At 39.3% G+C, this 13,479-nt stretch overlaps 10 non-coding genes across 10 annotated transcripts; all 10 read right to left on the bottom strand.

Moving 5' to 3' along the window:
* Positions 1-1,036: 1,036 nt before the first annotated feature.
* Positions 1,037-1,109, bottom strand: TRNAV-CAC (transfer RNA valine (anticodon CAC)). Its single transcript has one exon. It is a non-coding gene; the product is annotated as a tRNA-Val (tRNA).
* A 288-nt stretch (positions 1,110-1,397) lies between these two features.
* TRNAP-UGG (transfer RNA proline (anticodon UGG)) lies at positions 1,398-1,469 on the bottom strand. The gene has a single exon. It is a non-coding gene; the product is annotated as a tRNA-Pro (tRNA).
* A 2,153-nt stretch (positions 1,470-3,622) lies between these two features.
* Positions 3,623-3,695, bottom strand: TRNAV-CAC (transfer RNA valine (anticodon CAC)). The gene has a single exon. It is a non-coding gene; the product is annotated as a tRNA-Val (tRNA).
* Positions 3,696-3,983: 288 nt separating this feature from the next.
* Positions 3,984-4,055, bottom strand: TRNAP-UGG (transfer RNA proline (anticodon UGG)). Its single transcript has one exon. It is a non-coding gene; the product is annotated as a tRNA-Pro (tRNA).
* Positions 4,056-6,304: 2,249 nt separating this feature from the next.
* TRNAV-CAC (transfer RNA valine (anticodon CAC)) lies at positions 6,305-6,377 on the bottom strand. The gene has a single exon. It is a non-coding gene; the product is annotated as a tRNA-Val (tRNA).
* A 288-nt stretch (positions 6,378-6,665) lies between these two features.
* Positions 6,666-6,737, bottom strand: TRNAP-UGG (transfer RNA proline (anticodon UGG)). Its single transcript has one exon. It is a non-coding gene; the product is annotated as a tRNA-Pro (tRNA).
* Positions 6,738-8,930: 2,193 nt separating this feature from the next.
* Positions 8,931-9,003, bottom strand: TRNAV-CAC (transfer RNA valine (anticodon CAC)). The gene has a single exon. It is a non-coding gene; the product is annotated as a tRNA-Val (tRNA).
* Positions 9,004-9,361: 358 nt separating this feature from the next.
* TRNAP-UGG (transfer RNA proline (anticodon UGG)) lies at positions 9,362-9,433 on the bottom strand. The gene has a single exon. It is a non-coding gene; the product is annotated as a tRNA-Pro (tRNA).
* A 2,161-nt stretch (positions 9,434-11,594) lies between these two features.
* TRNAV-CAC (transfer RNA valine (anticodon CAC)) lies at positions 11,595-11,667 on the bottom strand. Its single transcript has one exon. It is a non-coding gene; the product is annotated as a tRNA-Val (tRNA).
* A 288-nt stretch (positions 11,668-11,955) lies between these two features.
* Positions 11,956-12,027, bottom strand: TRNAP-UGG (transfer RNA proline (anticodon UGG)). Its single transcript has one exon. It is a non-coding gene; the product is annotated as a tRNA-Pro (tRNA).
* Positions 12,028-13,479: the final 1,452 nt, after the last annotated feature.

Genomic DNA, 13,479 nt, shown 5'->3' with positions numbered 1-13,479 from the left:
ATCTATCTATCTATCTATCTATCTATCTATCTATCTATCTATCTATCTATCTATCTATCTATCTATCTATCTATCTATCTATCTATCTATCTATCTATCTATCTATCTATCTATCTATCTATCAATCTATCTATATCTCTATCTATCTATCTATCTATCTATCTTTATATATGGATACATGCATACACCTACTCATAGATATGCCATGCATTTCTTTGGATTTGTTTCAACCTCTTGCCATTTATTTGAGAATCCCTACTTTTCAAGTGACTGCAAATGAAGTCATCTCTGGCACGTTTTGGCTGATGCAAGGTAACCAAAACACAAGACAACTTTTAATAAAAATCATTGGTTTCTTTGTTAACGTGCACTGTCAAACATGGGACTTTCACACGTCAGGTAAATATGATAACCAATACACAACAGAAGCAGATGCAGATTGCTTATCAATGTCGTGATAGAACAGTTGTGATTTGAGTAGTAGAAGCGCCCCTGAATTGATACTTATTATATACAGCCTGTAAGATAGTCAAAAATGCATGCTAGGAGAGGAGATGCAAATATAAATGTATTAGAAAAATACATAAAGAGGAGTGATATGCTTTTATTCATGCAAGGCTAGAAAAAATCCCCATACTGTCGAAAGCATTCATACACCACCAAATGGAAATGAACAATTCTGACATTAAACGAAAAGGTGACGATGCATTTGTATCATCACCTTGAGAAGGATCATCTAGGAATTGAGCCCAAGCCTCAGCACTTAAAACCAGAAACACTCCACTAAAATAGGAGGCCTGTTGGTGCCAACAATTCTCAAAGTTAATGCTTGTTCTGGTTGAGCATTGAACCGAATGCAGGGCTCTTTTGAAAGTGAGGTTTGTGAATCAACAGATACATCCACATGCCAATTATGTTATTGTTTTTAAGAGAATTCACTTTCTTGGAACGAGACTGCATGAACCCATCTTCAGGGCCTGGACAATTTCATGCAAAACGGCAACTCTCAACATTGCAGCCAAGACAATATAACTAGTGTTTCTGCCCGGTTTCGAACCGGGGACCTTTCGCGTGTGAGGCGAACGTGATAACCACTACACTACAGAAACAGATACCTACAGGTGATTCTTCTGTGATGAAACTGCTCAAAACAGACTATTCCAAGGGCATCTGGTTTTAGATTTCTTTCATGCAACCTGCCCGACAGCCCTATCTGAACGCTTGTATATGCCTTGCAAGTTCAGCATTTTTGCAAAATGCTTAAAGAGAAATGTTTCCTATTTGCTCAGGCAGGGCAAGGTTAAAAGCATGAGACTCTAGCAAATAATCATCCACTACTGCAAAGAGAAAATTGATATTGGCTTTGAAATGCATACTTCAAAAGAGCACCAATGAGAGGGCTCGTCCGGGATTTGAACCCGGGACCTCTCGCACCCAAAGCGAAAATCATACCCCTTGACCAACGAGCCGTTGAAAGACCCTCACCTCTGAAAAGGTAATACCAGCTCTAAGCCCGCAATGAAGATCATGCTGGGGTCTTTTTCATGCTTGGTCTGTGAATTCACAGGAAATTCAGTGTCAACTTACCCTTTCTCAAACGATAGCACTATCATTTGTAAGTGTCCCCTTTTATTTTTTCTCAGCATTGGACAAGTCTTACAGGAAGTCAGCAGTTATTTATATATTTCTGCATTGGCTAGAGCCTAAAGAGAAAGAATAAAAAGCTGTTCATAACAACATAAGAAACACATTTTGCCTTTTCTCTCAAATACTTATTCCCTTTGTGCAAATCGGAATGCCAAGGTGAATAGCTGGGCCACAGATTCTGGCTAATTATCTATCTCTTGAATGCAAGAAGCAATAAAAACTGCCTAATGCAGGACTAAAGCATTCCTTGCATAGCCTCTAACATCATAACATAACTGAGCTGCTGGTAACAAGCTAAGCAATGCCTTCCCAAAATGAGAAGTACATGTGCTTATGTGCTTATCCGCTCAATTAGCGCTCGATCAGGCTCGATCAGGCGAGATATAGGAAAGGTGGAAAGGGTCCAAATGGCTGTCCCTTCCTTTTTAGGGTGGGTCCTGCTGACTATCATAGGATTCCTCTTAAGAGTGGCCAGGGTCAGAGGAAAAACCTTCAATGCTTCTTAGTGTTCTCTCCAGAAGCAGGCATTTTCTGTGCCTTTAATTTCAGGCTTTTCCCAGCAGTCTCTGTTCTGCCTATGTAAATTAACAAAAGCAGTGCTTATTCCTCACTTGCTCTAATGTCCTTCCTGTCCACAAAGCTCTGCCTAAGTATGCTTTTTTTCTTTTTCAGGGAAATTCTAAATGGTTTCTCTGTCCACTCTGTGGCAGTAGAATGCTGATTATGATGCCATGTTTTGTGGAATCACCAAGGTACAACTACAGAGGAATACATGAGTCTGAAGGACATGGAACTCTTAGCTAACACATCACAATATGTGATGCTTGCCAACCAAGCACTACATTCTGGTGCGCTGATGATCAGAACATTCTGCTCCTAAAGGAAAGAAAATACCGCTTGATTGAAAATAAAGTCTCTGTTTATATTAACGCTCTCTCTCTCCCTATATCTATCTATCTATCTATCTATCTATCTATCTATCTATCTATCTATCTATCTATCTATCTATCTATCTATCTATCTATCTATCTATCTATCTATCTATCTATCTATCTATCTATCTATCTATCTATCAATCTATCTATATATCTATCTATCTATCTTTATATATGGATACATGCATACACCTACTCATAGATATGCCATGCATTTCTTTGGATTTGTTTCAACCTCTTGCCATTTATTTGAGAATCCCTACTTTTCAAGTGACTGCAAATGAAGTCATCTCTGGCACGTTTTGGCTGATGCAAGGTAACCAAAACACAAGACAACTTTTAATAAAAATCATTGGTTTCTTTGTTAACGTGCACTGTCAAACATGGGACTTTCACACGTCAGGTAAATATGATAACCAATACACAACAGAAGCAGATGCAGATTGCTTATCAATGTCGTGATAGAACAGTTGTGATTTGAGTAGTAGAAGCGCCCCTGAATTGATACTTATTATATACAGCCTGTAAGATAGTCAAAAATGCATGCTAGGAGAGGAGATGCAAATATAAATGTATTAGAAAAATACATAAAGAGGAGTGATATGCTTTTATTCATGCAAGGCTAGAAAAAGTCCCCATACTGTCGAAAGCATTCATACACCACCAAATGGAAATAAACAATTCTGACATTAAACGAAAAGGTGACGATGCATTTGTATCATCACCTTGAGAAGGATCATCTAGGAATTGAGCCCAAGCCTCAGCACTTAAAACCAGAAACACTCCACTAAAATAGGAGGCCTGTTGGTGCCAACAATTCTCAAAGTTAATGCTTGTTCTGGTTGAGCATTGAACCGAATGCAGGGCTCTTTTGAAAGTGAGGTTTGTGAATCAACAGATACATCCACATGCCAATTATGTTATTGTTTTTAAGAGAATTCACTTTCTTGGAACGAGACTGCATGAACCCATCTTCAGGGCCTGGACAATTTCATGCAAAACGGCAACTCTCAACATTGCAGCCAAGACAATATAACTAGTGTTTCTGCCCGGTTTCGAACCGGGGACCTTTCGCGTGTGAGGCGAACGTGATAACCACTACACTACAGAAACAGATACCTACAGGTGATTCTTCTGTGATGAAACTGCTCAAAACAGACTATTCCAAGGGCATCTGGTTTTAGATTTCTTTCATGCAACCTGCCCGACAGCCCTATCTGAACGCTTGTATATGCCTTGCAAGTTCAGCATTTTTGCAAAATGCTTAAAGAGAAATGTTTCCTATTTGCTCAGGCAGGGCAAGGTTAAAAGCATGAGACTCTAGCAAATAATCATCCACTACTGCAAAGAGAAAATTGATATTGGCTTTGAAATGCATACTTCAAAAGAGCACCAATGAAAGGGCTCGTCCGGGATTTGAACCCGGGACCTCTCGCACCCAAAGCGAAAATCATACCCCTTGACCAACGAGCCGTTGAAAGACCCTCACCTCTGAAAAGGTAATACCAGCTCTAAGCCCGCAATGAAGATCATGCTGGGGTCTTTTTCATGCTTGGCCTGTGAATTCACAGGAAATTCAGTGTCAACTTACCCTTTCTCAAACGATAGCACTATCATTTGTAAGTGTCCCCTTTTATTTTTTCTCAGCATTGGACAAGTCTTACAGGAAGTCAGCAGTTATTTATATATTTCTGCATTGGCTAGAGCCTAAAGAGAAAGAATAAAAAGCTGTTCATAACAACATAAGAAACACATTTTGCCTTTTCTCTCAAATACTTATTCCCTTTGTGCAAATCGGAATGCCAAGGTGAATAGCTGGGCCACAGATTCTGGCTAATTATCTATCTCTTGAATGCAAGAAGCAATAAAAACTGCCTAATGCAGGACTAAAGCATTCCTTGCATAGCCTCTAACATCATAACATAACTGAGCTGCTGGTAACAAGCTAAGCAATGCCTTCCCAAAATGAGAAGTACATGTGCTTATGTGCTTATCCGCTCAATTAGCGCTCGATCAGGCTCGATCAGGCGAGATATAGGAAAGGTGGAAAGGGTCCAAATGGCTGTCCCTTCCTTTTTAGGGTGGGTCCTGCTGACTATCATAGGATTCCTCTTAAGAGTGGCCAGGGTCAGAGGAAAAACCTTCAATGCTTCTTAGTGTTCTCTCCAGAAGCAGGCATTTTCTGTGCCTTTAATTTCAGGCTTTTCCCAGCAGTCTCTGTTCTGCCTATGTAAATTAACAAAAGCAGTGCTTATTCCTCACTTGCTCTAATGTCCTTCCTGTCCACAAAGCTCTGCCTAAGTATGCTTTTTTTCTTTTTCAGGGAAATTCTAAATGGTTTCTCTGTCCACTCTGTGGCAGTAGAATGCTGATTATGATGCCATGTTTTGTGGAATCACCAAGGTACAACTACAGAGGAATATATGAGTCTGAAGGACATGGAACTCTTAGCTAACACATCACAATATGTGATGCTTGCCAACCAAGCACTACATTCTGGTGCGCTGATGATCAGAACATTCTGCTCCTAAAGGAAAGAAAATACCGCTTGATTGAAAATAAAGTCTCTGTTTATATTAACGCTCTCTCTCTCCCTATATCTATCTATCTATCTATCTATCTATCTATCTATCTATCTATCTATCTATCTATCTATCTATCTATCTATCTATCTATCTATCTATCTATCTATCTATCTATCTATCTATCTATCTATCTATCTATCTATCTATCTATCTATCTATCTATCTATCTATCTATCTATCTATCTATCTATCTATCTATCTATCTATCTATCTATCTATCTATCTATCTATCTATCTATCTATCTATCTATCTATCTATCTATCTTTATATATGGATACATGCATACACCTACTCATAGATATGCCATGCATTTCTTTGGATTTGTTTCAACCTCTTGCCATTTATTTGAGAATCCCTACTTTTCAAGTGACTGCAAATGAAGTCATCTCTGGCACGTTTTGGCTGATGCAAGGTAACCAAAACACAAGACAACTTTTAATAAAAATCATTGGTTTCTTTGTTAACGTGCACTGTCAAACATGGGACTTTCACACGTCAGGTAAATATGATAACCAATACACAACAGAAGCAGATGCAGATTGCTTATCAATGTCGTGATAGAACAGTTGTGATTTGAGTAGTAGAAGCGCCCCTGAATTGATACTTATTATATACAGCCTGTAAGATAGTCAAAAATGCATGCTAGGAGAGTAGATGCAAATATAAATGTATTAGAAAAATACATAAAGAGGAGTGATATGCTTTTATTCATGCAAGGCTAGAAAAAATCCCCATACTGTCGAAAGCATTCATACACCACCAAATGGAAATAAACAATTCTGACATTAAACGAAAAGGTGACGATGCATTTGTATCATCACCTTGAGAAGGATCATCTAGGAATTGAGCCCAAGCCTCAGCACTTAAAACCAGAAACACTCCACTAAAATAGGAGGCCTGTTGGTGCCAACAATTCTCAAAGTTAATGCTTGTTCTGGTTGAGCATTGAACCAAATGCAGGGCTCTTTTGAAAGTGAGGTTTGTGAATCAACAGATACATCCACATGCCAATTATGTTATTGTTTTTAAGAGAATTCACTTTCTTGGAACGAGACTGCATGAACCCATCTTCAGGGCCTGGACAATTTCATGCAAAACGGCAACTCTCAACATTGCAGCCAAGACAATATAACTAGTGTTTCTGCCCGGTTTCGAACCGGGGACCTTTCGCGTGTGAGGCGAACGTGATAACCACTACACTACAGAAACAGATACCTACAGGTGATTCTTCTGTGATGAAACTGCTCAAAACAGACTATTCCAAGGGCATCTGGTTTTAGATTTCTTTCATGCAACCTGCCCGACAGCCCTATCTGAACGCTTGTATATGCCTTGCAAGTTCAGCATTTTTGCAAAATGCTTAAAGAGAAATGTTTCCTATTTGCTCAGGCAGGGCAAGGTTAAAAGCATGAGACTCTAGCAAATAATCATCCACTACTGCAAAGAGAAAATTGATATTGGCTTTGAAATGCATACTTCAAAAGAGCACCAATGAAAGGGCTCGTCCGGGATTTGAACCCGGGACCTCTCGCACCCAAAGCGAGAATCATACCCCTAGACCAACGAGCCGTTGAAAGACCCTCACCTCTGAAAAGGTAATACCAGCTCTAAGCCCGCAATGAAGATCATGCTGGGGTCTTTTTCATGCTTGGTCTGTGAATTCACAGGAAATTCAGTGTCAACTTACCCTTTCTCAAACGATAGCACTATCATTTGTAAGTGTCCCCTTTTATTTTTTCTCAGCATTGGACAAGTCTTACAGGAAGTCAGCAGTTATTTATATATTTCTGCATTGGCTAGAGCCTAAAGAGAAAGAATAAAAAGCTGTTCATAACAACATAAGAAACACATTTTGCCTTTTCTCTCAAATACTTATTCCCTTTGTGCAAATCGGAATGCCAAGGTGAATAGCTGGGCCACAGATTCTGGCTAATTATCTATCTCTTGAATGCAAGAAGCAATAAAAACTGCCTAATGCAGGACTAAAGCATTCCTTGCATAGCCTCTAACATCATAACATAACTGAGCTGCTGATAACAAGCTAAGCAATGCCTTCCCAAAATGAGAAGTACATGTGCTTATCTGCTCAATCAGCGCTCAATAAGGCTCGATCAGGCGAGATATAGGAAAGGTGGAAAGGGTCCAAATGGCTGTCCCTTCCTTTTTAGGGTGGGTCCTGCTGACTATCATAGGATTCCTCTTAAGAGTGGCCAGGGTCAGAGGAAAAACTTTCAATGCTTCTTAGTGTTCTCTCCAGAAGCAGGCATTTTCTGTGCCTTTAATTTCAGGCTTTTCCCAGCAGTCTCTGTTCTGCCTATGTAAATTAACAAAAGCAGTGCTTATTCCTCACTTGCTCTAATGTCCTTCCTGTCCACAAAGCTCTGCCTACGTATGCTTTTTTTCTTTTTCAGGGAAATTCTAAATGGTTTCTCTGTCCACTCTGTGGCAGTAGAATGCTGATTATGATGCCATGTTTTGTGGAATCACCAAGGTACAACTACAGAGGAATATATGAGTCTGAAGGACATGGAACTCTTAGCTAACACATCACAATATGTGATGCTTGCCAACCAAGCACTACATTCTGGTGCGCTGATGATCAGAACATTCTGCTCCTAAAGGAAAGAAAATACCGCTTGATTGAAAATAAAGTCTCTGTTTATATTAACGCTCTCTCTCTCCCTATATCTATCTATCTATCTATCTGTCTATCTATCTATCTATCTATCTATCTATCTATCTATCTATCTATCTATCTATCTATCTATCTATCTATCTATCTATCTATCTATCTATCTATCTATCTATCTATCTATCTATATATCTATCTATCTATCTATCTATCTATCTATATCTCTATCTATCTATCTATCTATCTATCTATCTATCTTTATATATGGATACATGCATACACCTACTCATAGATATGCCATGCATTTCTTTGGATTTGTTTCAACCTCTTGCCATTTATTTGAGAATCCCTACTTTTAAAGTGACTGCAAATGAAGTCATCTCTGGCACGTTTTGGCTGATGCAAGGTAACCAAAACACAAGACAACTTTTAATAAAAATCATTGGTTTCTTTGTTAACGTGCACTGTCAAACATGGGACTTTCACACGTCAGGTAAATATGATAACCAATACACAACAGAAGCAGATGCAGATTGCTTATCAATGTCGTGATAGAACAGTTGTGATTTGAGTAGTAGAAGCGCCCCTGAATTGATACTTATTATAAACAGCCTGTAAGATAGTCAAAAATGCATGCTAGGAGAGGAGATGCAAATATAAATGTATTAGAAAAATACATAAAGAGGAGTGATATGCTTTTATTCATGCAAGGCTAGAAAAAATCCCCATACTGTCGAAAGCATTCATACACCACCAAATGGAAATAAACAATTCTGACATTAAACGAAAAGGTGACGATGCATTTGTATCATCACCTTGAGAAGGATCATCTAGGAATTGAGCCCAAGCCTCAGCACTTAAAACCAGAAACACTCCACTAAAATAGGAGGCCTGTTGGTGCCAACAATTCTCAAAGTTAATGCTTGTTCTGGTTGAGCATTGAACCAAATGCAGGGCTCTTTTGAAAGTGAGGTTTGTGAATCAACAGATACATCCACATGCCAATTATGTTATTGTTTTTAAGAGAATTCACTTTCTTGGAACGAGACTGCATGAACCCATCTTCAGGGCCTGGACAATTTCATGCAAAACGGCAACTCTCAACATTGCAGCCAAGACAATATAACTAGTGTTTCTGCCCGGTTTCGAACCGGGGACCTTTCGCGTGTGAGGCGAACGTGATAACCACTACACTACAGAAACAGATACCTACAGGTGATTCTTCTGTGATGAAACTGCTCAAAACAGACTATTCCAAGGGCATCTGGTTTTAGATTTCTTTCATGCAACCTGCCCGACAGCCCTATCTGAACGCTTGTATATGCCTTGCAAGTTCAGCATTAGATTTCTTTCATGCAACCTGCCCGACAGCCCTATCTGAACGCTTGTATATGCCTTGCAAGTTCAGCATTTTTGCAAAATGCTTAAAGAGAAATGTTTCCTATTTGCTCAGTCAGGGCAAGGTTAAAAGCATGAGACTCTAGCAAATAATCATCCACTACTGCAAAGAGAAAATTGATATTGGCTTTGAAATGCATACTTCAAAAGAGCACCAATGAAAGGGCTCGTCCGGGATTTGAACCCGGGACCTCTCGCACCCAAAGCGAGAATCATACCCCTAGACCAACGAGCCGTTGAAAGACCCTCACCTCTGAAAAGGTAATACCAGCTCTAAGCCCGCAATGAAGATCATGCTGGGGTCTTTTTCATGCTTGGTCTGTGAATTCACAGGAAATTCAGTGTCAACTTACCCTTTCTCAAACGATAGCACTATCATTTGTAAGTGTCCCCTTTTATTTTTTCTCAGCATTGGACAAGTCTTACAGGAAGTCAGCAGTTATTTATATATTTCTGCATTGGCTAAAGCCTAAAGAGAAAGAATAAAAAGCTGTTCATAACAACATAAGAAACACATTTTGCCTTTTCTCTCAAATACTTATTCCCTTTGTGCAAATCGGAATGCCAAGGTGAATAGCTGGGCCACAGATTCTGGCTAATTATCTATCTCTTGAATGCAAGAAGCAATAAAAACTGCCTAATGCAGGACTAAAGCATTCCTTGCATAGCCTCTAACATCATAACATAACTGAGCTGCTGGTAACAAGCTAAGCAATGCCTTCCCAAAATGAGAAGTACATGTGCTTATGTGCTTATCCGCTCAATCAGCGCTCAATCAGGCTCGATCAGGCTCGATCAAGGAAAGGTGGAAAGGGTCCAAATGGCTGTCCCTTCCTTTTTAGGGTGGGTCCTGCTGACTATCATAGGATTCCTCTTAAGAGTGGCCAGGGTCAGAGGAAAAACTTTCAATGCTTCTTAGTGTTCTCTCCAGAAGCAGGCATTTTCTGTGCCTTTAATTTCAGGCTTTTCCCAGCAGTCTCTGTTCTGCCTATGTAAATTAACAAAAGCAGTGCTTATTCCTCACTTGCTCTAATGTCCTTCCTGTCCACAAAGCTCTGCCTAAGTATGCTTTTTTTCTTTTTCAGGGAAATTCTAAATGGTTTCTCTGTCCACTCTGTGGCAGTAGAATGCTGATTATGATGCCATGTTTTGTGGAATCACCAAGGTACAATTACAGAGGAATATATGAGTCTGAAGGACATGGAACTCTTAGCTAACACATCACAATATGTGATGCTTGCCAACCAAGCACTACATTCTGGTGCTCTGATGATCAGAACATTCTGCTCCTAAAGGAAAGAAAATACCGCTTGATTGAAAATAAAGTCTCTGTTTATATTAACGCTCTCTCTCTCCCTATATCTATCTATCTATCTATCTATCTATCTATCTATCTATCTATCTATCTATCTATCTATCTATCTATCTATCTATCTATCTATCTATCTATCTATCTATCTATCTATCTATCTATCTATCTATCTATCTATCTATATCTCTATCTATCTATCTATCTATCTATCTTTATATATGGATACATGCATACACCTACTCATAGATATGCCATGCATTTCTTTGGATTTGTTTCAACCTCTTGCCATTTATTTGAGAATCCCTACTTTTCAAGTGACTGCAAATGAAGTCATCTCTGGCACGTTTTGGCTGATGCAAGGTAACCAAAACACAAGACAACTTTTAATAAAAATCATTGGTTTCTTTGTTAACGTGCACTGTCAAACATGGGACTTTCACACGTCAGGTAAATATGATAACCAATACACAACAGAAGCAGATGCAGATTGCTTATCAATGTCGTGATAGAACAGTTGTGATTTGAGTAGTAGAAGCGCCCCTGAATTGATACTTATTATATACAGCCTGTAAGATAGTCAAAAATGCATGCTAGGAGAGGAGATGCAAATATAAATGTATTAGAAAAATACATAAAGAGGAGTGATATGCTTTTATTCATGCAAGGCTAGAAAAAATCCCCATACTGTCGAAAGCATTCATACACCACCAAATGGAAATAAACAATTCTGACATTAAACGAAAAGGTGACGATGCATTTGTATCATCACCTTGAGAAGGATCATCTAGGAATTGAGCCCAAGCCTCAGCACTTAAAACCAGAAACACTCCACTAAAATAGGAGGCCTGTTGGTGCCAACAATTCTCAAAGTTAATGCTTGTTCTGGTTGAGCATTGAACCGAATGCAGGGCTCTTTTGAAAGTGAGGTCTGTGAATCAACAGATACATCCACATGCCAATTATGTTATTGTTTTTAAGAGAATTCACTTTCTTGGAACGAGACTGCATGAACCCATCTTCAGGGCCTGGACAATTTCATGTAAAACGGCAACTCTCAACATTGCAGCCAAGACAATATAACTAGTGTTTCTGCCCGGTTTCGAACCGGGGACCTTTCGCGTGTGAGGCGAACGTGATAACCACTACACTACAGAAACAGATACCTACAGGTGATTCTTCTGTGATGAAACTGCTCAAAACAGACTATTCCAAGGGCATCTGGTTTTAGATTTCTTTCATGCAACCTGCCCGACAGCCCTATCTGAACGCTTGTATATGCCTTGCAAGTTCAGCATTTTTGCAAAATGCTTAAAGAGAAATGTTTCCTATTTGCTCAGGCAGGGCAAGGTTAAAAGCATGAGACTCTAGCAAATAATCATCCACTACTGCAAAGAGAAAATTGATATTGGCTTTGAAATGCATACTTCAAAAGAGCACCAATGAAAGGGCTCGTCCGGGATTTGAACCCGGGACCTCTCGCACCCAAAGCGAAAATCATACCCCTAGACCAACGAGCCGTTGAAAGACCCTCACCTCTGAAAAGGTAATACCAGCTCTAAGCCCGCAATGAAGATCATGCTGGGGTCTTTTTCATGCTTGGTCTGTGAATTCACAGGAAATTCAGTGTCAACTTACCCTTTCTCAAACGATAGCACTATCATTTGTAAGTGTCCCCTTTTATTTTTTCTCAGCATTGGACAAGTCTTACAGGAAGTCAGCAGTTATTTATATATTTCTGCATTGGCTAGAGCCTAAAGAGAAAGAATAAAAAGCTGTTCATAACAACATAAGAAACACATTTTGCCTTTTCTCTCAAATACTTATTCCCTTTGTGCAAATCGGAATGCCAAGGTGAATAGCTGGGCCACAGATTCTGGCTAATTATCTATCTCTTGAATGCAAGAAGCAATAAAAACTGCCTAATGCAGGACTAAAGCATTCCTTGCATAGCCTCTAACATCATAACATAACTGAGCTGCTGGTAACAAGCTAAGCAATGCCTTCCCAAAATGAGAAGTACATGTGCTTATGTGCTTATCCGCTCAATTAGCGCTCGATCAGGCTCGATCAGGCGAGATATAGGAAAGGTGGAAAGGGTCCAAATGGCTGTCCCTTCCTTTTTAGGGTGGGTCCTGCTGACTATCATAGGATTCCTCTTAAGAGTGGCCAGGGTCAGAGGAAAAACTTTCAATGCTTCTTAGTGTTCTCTCCAGAAGCAGGCATTTTCTGTGCCTTTAATTTCAGGCTTTTCCCAGCAGTCTCTGTTCTGCATATGTAAATTAACAAAAGCAGTGCTTATTCCTCACTTGCTCTAATGTCCTTCCTGTCCACAAAGCTCTGCCTAAGTATGCTTTTTTTCTTTTTCAGGGAAATTCTAAATGGTTTCTCTGTCCACTCTGTGGCAGTAGAATGCTGATTATGATGCCATGTTTTGTGGAATCACCAAGGTACAACTACAGAGGAATATATGAGTCTGAAGGACATGGAACTCTTAGCTAACACATCACAATATGTGATGCTTGCCAACCAAGCACTACATTCTGGTGCGCTGATGATCAGAACATTCTGCTCCTAAAGGAAAGAAAATACCGCTTGATTGAAAATAAAGTCTCTGTTTATATTAACGCTCTCTCTCTCCCTATATCTATCTATCTATCTATCTATCTATCTATCTATCTATCTATCTATCTATCTATCTATCTATCTATCTATCTATCTATCTATCTCTCTATCTATCTATCTATCTATCTATCTATATCTCTATCTATCTATCTATCTATCTATCTATCTTTATATATGGATACATGCATACACCTACTCATAGATATGCCATGCATTTCTTTGGATTTGTTTCAACCTCTTGCCATTTATTTGAGAATCCCTACTTTTCAAGTGACTGCAAATGAAGTCATCTCTGGCACGTTTTGGCTGATGCAAGGTAACCAAAACACAAGACAACTTTTAATAAA

Source organism: Lissotriton helveticus, chromosome 8 (assembly GCF_964261635.1).
Source record: "Lissotriton helveticus chromosome 8, aLisHel1.1, whole genome shotgun sequence".
Classification (NCBI taxonomy): domain Eukaryota; kingdom Metazoa; phylum Chordata; class Amphibia; order Caudata; family Salamandridae; genus Lissotriton; species Lissotriton helveticus.
Note: the sequence above shows the minus strand (reverse complement) of the source record. Positions and strands in the feature narration are given on the sequence as shown.